An 8,890-nucleotide genomic window follows, 5' to 3' on the forward strand; every position below is an offset into this window, starting at 1 on the left:
GACTAAAATAAAAATATCTTTACCTCAATATATATATATATTAAACGACGTTTTATTGAAATAAAATTATTTCAAAGAAAATCAACAGACTTGTAATGTAAATTTTCAGTTTTTTAATTTAAGTTTGATTTAACAATTTCTTAACTTATAATACGAATAGCTGAATTGGTGAATTGTTCAAAAAACATTAAAACAATTCAATTTATCAAACTGTTTTTTGGTAAAGCGTCGCTCCTGAAGTCATAATACGCGGAATAGGGGTCACAAGAGAAATATCATTTGCATATAAAACTATGCCATTTCAGGGAGTTGGACGAGACTTGACTGCTTCAGTGTTCTATTTATAGTATTAAAGAATGAGCTTCATGTCTGAAAGTAGATCAGTCTGAAACGAAGTAGTTAAAAATAGCTCGTACTAGTTAATGAAAGAGCAATTTATGAAGAGCATTATATGAAAATAGAACTCTTATACTTCAAAAAAATAACTCATTCACCAATAATTTTACTAAAACCGCGTTTTTTTATTTGAAGATGCAATTTTCCTCAATAGCGCATCACGTTTAAGCAATTATATTGTAAAATATAACTATTGTAAATTAAAATTTAGTAACAGAAGATTTTTGTTATAATAGAAAAATAGCAGCTAAAGACTTTCTAGAAACGAGTAAGGAATTTTTTTTTAAATAGTAATTTTAATCTAATGGTCAAAAATTATCAATTTATTTTTACCTAAATTTTTAACATTTATGTAAGTGCTACAGCAGCAAAATTATTATTTATTGCAATAAATATTTTTTCCCTTATTTCAGTATCTAAAACATTATAAACACAGCTAAAAGGCATGCATATATTGTAAGCATATATTGTAACATGCATATATTGTAACTTGCATGCATATATTGTAACATGCATATATTGTAAGAGCAGAAAATTTTTGATTAAATTACTGTACTGTATGGTAATGACATTTCTGGGGAAAAGAAATTAATTTGATTAATAAAAGTAAAATATATGGTATTTAAACCATTTATTTGGTTATTTTTCCGTTCACATGGCAAAGATTTACGAGAAATTTCAGTTTTGAAAATTATAGTTCTTATTACCACAAACTTAGTTAAGAAAATACAAAACTGGAAGGTAAATTAAACCGAATAAATAGTTTTTATGCCATGCTCTAAGGTATCATGATTATATTTCCAAATTTTTCAACATTTCGTAATTTTTAGCATACATTAAAAAACAATATTTCATTGTTAATTTTAACAAATTCATTATTAAGGGCTTTGATAAAAATTACCATGCTTTTTGGTGTTCCCATAGAGTCCTATAGTTCCTATAGATGTCCTGCATAAATTTACCGTATTCTATAGTTTTGATCTGACTTTTTTCTCAGTGCATATATCTAGAATAGTCAAGATTAACATTTGCCACTTTAGAAGTGTCTATAGTAATTGTTTCATCAAAATTACTGGAACTTTACTGAAAAGTTTTAAATGTCAAAAATATATAACTCAAAAAACAAAATTTTTCTAATTCGGTATTTTGACATTTGCTTTGGGGACTTAAACAGTCCCCAAATTATTTTGAAATAATAAAGGTTTGTTGACTATGAAGCTAATAGTATTGAAAATAATTTGTAATGATAAATATATTTTATAATGCAAAATTTGTAATTGTTGTAATTATTTTCCAAACGCATTTCTTATAAAAATATTGCATCAAAAATTATTATTTCTAAATATGAAATATTGCATGTGTGTTAGTAGTTTTTTGCATGCCATGTACACGATCGTAATTTTCTTAATGTACAATATTTATGATTTACATCAAAATAAAAGCTCTATTGATTTTGAAAAAATAAAGACTTACATTTAATATTATTTAACTAATAGTAAAGTTTAAAATTTTGAACTGGCTCTACTTATATGTGTTTTGAGTTACATAAAATATCAGAGAACAGTTTTAATGAATCAGGTAGAAAAAATAAAGCATCATTGTGTATGCTAAATTTTTAAAGACTAAAATAAAAATATCTTTACCTCAGTTTATGATTAAATTTCTTTTATCAAAATATTTCAATTTATCGAAATATAATCTCTATTGACATTGAAAAAATAGAGACTTACTTTAATATATTTCTATTTACAGTTAAATTTTAATTTTTTAAGCCGGTTTTACTTATTACATGTGTTTTGAGTTACATAACATAAAGTAGTTTTAATGAATGCAGTAGAAGAAATAAAACGTTATAATATATGCAAAATGCTTTAAGACTAAAAAAAATATCTTTATCTCCATTAATGGTAGAATAATATTTATCAAAATTTTTTCATTTGTCAAAATATAATCTATATTGATATTGAAAAAAAAAATGAAGATCTACGAGGAATTTTATGATTCAATGCAGATTCTTTACTTTTTTAGGACAATTTAAATTTTATAAAGGCAATTTAAATTTTAATTTCATAATAGATAAAAAAATTTTTAGAGCAAAATTTCAAAATTTAATTATCTTTAACTGGTTTTACTTATAACGTGCATTTTGAGTTACATAACATATCAGAGATTACTTTAAATGAATCAAGTAGATAAAATTGAAACTTTATAATTGATCCAAAATTTTAAAAGCAAAATTTAAGTTTTTTTTAAAACTTGTTCTACTCATAACTTGTGTTTTGAGTCACATACCATATCAGAGAGTACTTTAAATGAAATCAAGTTGAGAAAAAAAAGAAACTTTATAATGGATGCAAAATTTTTAAAGATTAAAAAAAATAATCCTTACCTCCACTAATGGTCGAATTTTTCTTTCCATTTCGTATTTTTCAGATATCCTATTTTTTCCCCTGCACCTTTAACTCATCTACTGGAATTCCTCCCTCCTTGCATCACAATCGTCTACGGACGTCCGATTAGGGAAAATATAGCGTAAAAGGTCAAAAACGAAACTAGCAGCAAAAACAGCCTACACTACAAACTAACATGGACTGCGGCATTAAACGACATGGCTTTATTTTCAGGTACGGCTTTATTAAAGACGGTATCGTTTGGAAAATTTAAGAATATTTTATGCTTTTTCTTCACTCTTCTTCTTACAAGACTTGCAGTACAGAAGAAAAAATTATTCTCATCTTCTTGAAATGGGACGGTTTTCTGAGCTGACTACTGCAATGTTTCATTCTATAATTGTGGAATTTTCTAATACAGGGGTGGACAAAATTGTTCTAAAATACGGCAGTGTAGATTCGACACATACTGGTCTGCTTCTTCGCACTAGTTACGCTAGCTAGCTTAAAGCCCTGCAGGCTGAGGGATATTTCTGCATCTCTAACATGAATCGATATAATAGTGGTGCGGAGGGGGTTGACGAAAAGCACCACACGGGCCTTTCTCGGGGGGAGAGCAAACTTTCAGGGGTTAATACAATTTTGAGCATGCGATTAAGAAGGCAGAATTATTGCCAAATAATTCAGTCAGCGTTTGATGATTGTTAATGAGGATGTATTGCTTTTCGGTTTCGACGGAATTCCCATCATACGGTATTTGATTCGGGAAATTATTTTGGAGGGAATTCTGAATTATAGCAAAGATAGCTACTTCCACGCCATCTTTTGTTTGTTATCGGAGATAAAGTTTTGTAATATGAGATCATCTCCTCATATGCATACAAATGAATACTTTTTTTCTTCTTTTTGGCGGTTCATATTATAAGGGATGAAAACTGTTTGTGACAAATTTCTAACATTGCGTTCGAAAAGTTACTATTTACAGTACAGTGCAGAAACATATAGCAGTTCAATGACAGAATTTATTAAAGGCTTATTTTTTTAAAAAACAATTCTACATAAATGTACCTGACATTAAACTCATTTTTTAAAAATAAATAATAAAATGAAAACAATAACTTAGTTTGCAAAGAGAAGTATAGCTATAAAAATGTTTATATTTAAATTAAGTTTTGCTGTCCCAGTATGTTAATTGATTAAGTGATCTAAATATTAATATAAATCATACATAAAACTACAACTAATTACAATTAAAATTTGTCCTCAAGTATGTTGAAGATGATACGGGTTTCATAACAAAAAAATTGTAAAAAATACTTAAGATACAGAAAAAAAAAGAAACAAATACCGTTTTTTAGATTCATATTACAATTGACGAAAACTGACAGAGAGGCATTCTTTTACACAGTGATGATAAAACAATTTTTGAGCTTAATTGGTAAAATAAACACTTCAGGTTTCTGTAAATACTAATAAAACATGTATATTCTCAAGGAATGAAAAATAACTGAAATTTTAAATCTAAAATAATGCTTAAAATATTTACAAATAAAAAAAATTAAACAATAATTTGAAATAAATAAAAAAAGTATTCTTAATAACATTAATATAGTTTTCATTTCACTTAAATTGCATTCAATTTCTATCACATTAAATGATTATGATTTATTTATTACTATATTTATTATCAAACTAACAAAAGAAAATTCTTACATCATATTTTGAAATCAAAAATTTGTTTGTAAAATAGGTAATTATAACAGAAATACTAAACTAGACTAGATTTTTTAATAAAATAAGAATAAAAATAGTTTAAGGAATTGGAAAAAAAAATGTTTTGAAAAAAAATTACGAAACAAATAAATAATTATCATTAATTATATTTTATTTTTTTAATGGCATTTATTTTTCAACAATTATTTAATGAAATTTAATTAATGCAATTTTTAATGTTGTTATTTTTGTTTTAAAAAAGGTTCAATTACTTTTAGATTAAATAGCGGTAAATTCCCAATATTTTTGATAGGTACATAATCAAAATGAAGTAATGTGTTTCAAATTTTTGACATATATCATTCAGTGACAATAAAACAGTTATTAATAAAGTATTCCGAAAAATTGCTTAGAGTTATATGGGTAAAAGTATAAAAATTTGAATGTTATTCAGAAGTATTTTCCAAATTAAAAATCTAAAATTGTTATTAATTTTGCTACTCATACTTTAAAAAAAAGGATAAACTATTTTGAAAATAATGAAACTATAATTGATTTACTTTGTTTTAACATTAGTTCAATGTTTATATAAAATCTGGGGGAAATAATGCATTTTAAAACTAATGATTTTAGCAGATTGTAAAATATTTTTGCTATTTAAACAATATTTTAAACATTTTTGGCATAAACTAAAAGAGAGGCTCAAACGTTAAGAAATATTTATTTTTCAAATTAGTCTCCCCTGGGTTGATTTTTTGCTTTCCTTTGATATTGTTTCAAGAAGTTTAGGATTTAAGCCATCATGTTTCAAACTAATGTTAAATTTATTGGTAGTTGGTAGCTTTATAAATAAGTGCACGGAGGAAATAATTCTGGTAAAATTATTGATCTGTATGGTAATAAAATTCTGGGATAAAAAACAAACAAGCCTAATTTTGTTTATAAAAACCAAAAATAAGGCATTTAAACCATTCATTTGCTAATTTTTCTACTCATATATTAACGGTTTACCGGAAATTCTGCCATTCAAAATTAAAGTTTTTATTTCCACTTATTTAGTAAAAAATACATAACTGAAAAATAAACTTAACCGAAAGCAGGATTTTTATTCCATGCTCTAAGGTATCATGAAAAAATATCCAACTCTTATCACATTTACCAAATTATATCACATATTACTGAAGCAAATTTTATTGATCATTCTATCAAAATAATTAATAAAGCTCTTTTTAAGAATTACCCTGGTTTTTGTAGTTCCCATAGAGATAGTTACAAGGTAAATTTTACGATATTCTGGTAGTTTTAACGATATATTTTCTCAGTGTACGGACAAAAAAATTAGTATGTGAGCAATTTAGCACGAAGAAAAAACCACTGTAATATTTTCAATAAATTTAATAATATTTTATAAAATCAAATTTGAAATCAATATTAGTAAAAAATAATGCTAAAATACAAATTTTGTTATTCGATGTAATTAGAATAAAATAGAAGAAAACGAAACTATCAACTATTTTTTTCTCCGTATAATGGAAGAGCAAGTTAAAATAGTTAAACGTAAAAAGCTTTATACATTTAAATAGGAAAAATTTAACGATGCTATCCAAAAGAAACGAAATGAAAAAACTCTATCAAATTGTATTTTATAAAAGTGTTTGCAATATTTCTTAAATATGCATTATTTCATGTATTGTTTTTTTTTTATGGATTATTTGAGTTTACAGTGAATAACGAAATTAAGATTATTTATTAATTATTAGTGCAACAGAAAATATCACAATTAAAAACTTTCTTAGAAGGGAAAATGTTTTACAGGAAAACTGTTTAGACTTTATTATTACTTTCAAAAATATTTTGTTATAAAGATTTTCGAATATGAAAGCGAAGTTTTTTCCTGTAATCAAAATCTTTCTTTTTAAATAAAAATGTAAAAGGTTTATATTTATAGCCCAAGATGCAAGGAATTGCGTATTAGTGAACGAATTATTGCAGAACTGAAGTTTACAGACATGGTAATTGACTCTAGTGTGTTATTTGCTCTGTTGCCTCACAGAATAAACAACAGCGTTATTTAGACTATCTCTATTATTGCAGCGCAAGTTGTGCAACCAGTATGGTTACATAATTAATGTTTCAGTAATTTCATTATTTTTTACGACATTGAATTATTAGCAAATATGTAGTTTAGTTGTAATTTGCTTGAATGCATAGTAAATGCTAATATAAAATAATAAAAATAAAAATAAAAATTTGTTAAACTATTTATACATATATAAATAATCTAAATATATTTGTATTTAAAGCATAAGATAACTAAATAAATATAAAAAAAAGTTAATTTATTACACTGAAAAAATTTTTAAATTTTAGTTGTGTGTAAAAAATCTACAATGTATATTTGTACTACCAATAACGCAAAAAATGAAACTCAAATCATTAAATTATTTCAATAGTAATTTCACAAACGATTTTTACTAAATAGATATTTTTAAAATTTTAATTTCCATTTTATTCATATCTCCAAATTAGTAATTCTAAAGCAATGTAAAGTGGGAGTTCAGTTTATTCAAATTTTATTCTATAATTTCTTTATAATTTTTTTTATAATTTTTATCATTATTATTTATTCTATAATTTATTCAAATAATTTGTTCAAATTATTTGCTTAAAGCATTTTCCTTAAAGAATATCTGTTAAAAAAGTTTTTGTTTAATACATTTCCACTTAAAATTTATCTGTTAAAACATTTCTGTTGGAAATATTACTTTATACAACGTCTCCATAAATAGTAATTTTATAAAAGTAATTAAATAGTAATTTTATATTTTAACACGATAAATAATAGTATGCTTAAAACACTTCCGCTGAATAATTATGGATAAAATAACATCTGTAAAATGATCACCTCTGAAAAATAAATTCCTCTTTTGTAAAATAATATTCTTCTTTATTTATTTTTAATTTCTTTTATCCAGTTCTTAATTACGTTAAATAAAAATATGATTAAAACATTTACACTGGCGGAAATTTTTCAGAAAAAGGGATTAAATAAAAATTTATTTAATTGTTATTTAACCATATTCACGCAAAACAGTTAAATGACTATAAATAAGATGGTATTAAAAATGCTAACTGTGAAAAAACCGTCATTCGCGCATAGATGGCAGCACCATAATGCTATTTAACAAAAAAGTCTAGTATTTTAAATCTCATACGATAGGTGAGAAAATCAGATGAACTAATTAAACCAGATTCCGTTATTCATTTGATAAAACACAATTTGACCACAATGTCCATTACCTATTACCAAGCCTAGCTTCAATGTCCTGTCAAACTTTTTTTATGGTTTTGAAACCATGGTTATTGTAAATGGTTAATAACAGCATAATTTTACTATTAGAGTATGGTACTACTAGAAGACGACAATTCAATTCACCGAAGAAAGAGAGTGCTAGCCAGAAACAGAAGCTGTAAGATGACTGACGGCTCTTGCCAATGAAAGAAAAGAGGTGAAGCATCATTTCCTGCAAACGAAGAGAGCACGTCGTTTAAGCGAAGAAAGGCAGTTGTATTTAGAATAGGGGGAGGACGTTGTGTGTAGAGGCAATTGGTATGCATTTAGAATGATTAATATTTTGCGTTAAAATTTATTTAATCTCCTTTATATAATCAGAATATGTGAACTTAAAATTATAATTAAAATACACTGGAATACCAGTATGTTCAGAAAAACAAGAATACCAATAAATGCTTTAAGATTAAGATTAATTTAATTAAGTTAATGGATAGTTCCATGTGCAATATTGTAAAGGTAGATAAGGATAAACAGTTAATTAACATTAACTTTAACAAACGCTTAATGTACTGATAATTCCGTAACAGTACTACTAGAATATGGTAAAATTTAGCGTGTTTCTAGTCATATGGGAACAACAAAAATCTCGGTAGGTTTTACGGAAACGCTTTGGTCATGATTTTGGCAAAATTAATAATAAAATAGTTTTATTTTACGTATTAAAATATGGAAAATGTAGAAAAATTTAGTAATTTTATTATGATACTTTTTCAGCGAGGCAAAAAACCATTTATTCGGTTCAGTTTACCTCTCAGTTTTGTATTTTTTTAATAAATGTGTGTTAATAAGAGCTACTTTTGAAAAGCAGATTTTTCCGTAAAGTGTTATCATAAGAACGGAATAATTACCATATGTATGGTTTGAATTTCGTATATTTTGGAATTTATTATATAATTTTTTCCCCTTTTTTTTAGCAGAAATGTCATATGTCATTATCATATAGTGCGGTAACTTTATCAGAACTATTTTCGCCGTAAAAATAAAAACATTTTATGAGAAAACTCTGCTTCAAATGAAGGATATGTATACATATATA

General features: G+C 25.4%; 1 protein-coding gene across 1 annotated transcript in view; it reads right to left on the minus strand.

Annotated features, from left to right (window-relative positions):
- LOC107438207 (voltage-dependent calcium channel type A subunit alpha-1) overlaps positions 1 to 3,582 on the minus strand; it is a 282,265-nt gene extending 278,683 nt beyond the window's left edge. Inside the window, exon 1 of the mRNA XM_043038639.2 lies at positions 2,786 to 3,582. The gene's annotated coding sequence lies outside the window, so the exon portion shown is untranslated. The remainder of the gene's footprint in view (positions 1 to 2,785) is intronic.
- Positions 3,583 to 8,890: the final 5,308 nt, after the last annotated feature.

The sequence above is a fragment of the Parasteatoda tepidariorum genome, chromosome 8 (assembly GCF_043381705.1).
Source record: "Parasteatoda tepidariorum isolate YZ-2023 chromosome 8, CAS_Ptep_4.0, whole genome shotgun sequence".
In the NCBI taxonomy this organism is placed as follows: Eukaryota; Metazoa; Arthropoda; class Arachnida; order Araneae; family Theridiidae; genus Parasteatoda; species Parasteatoda tepidariorum.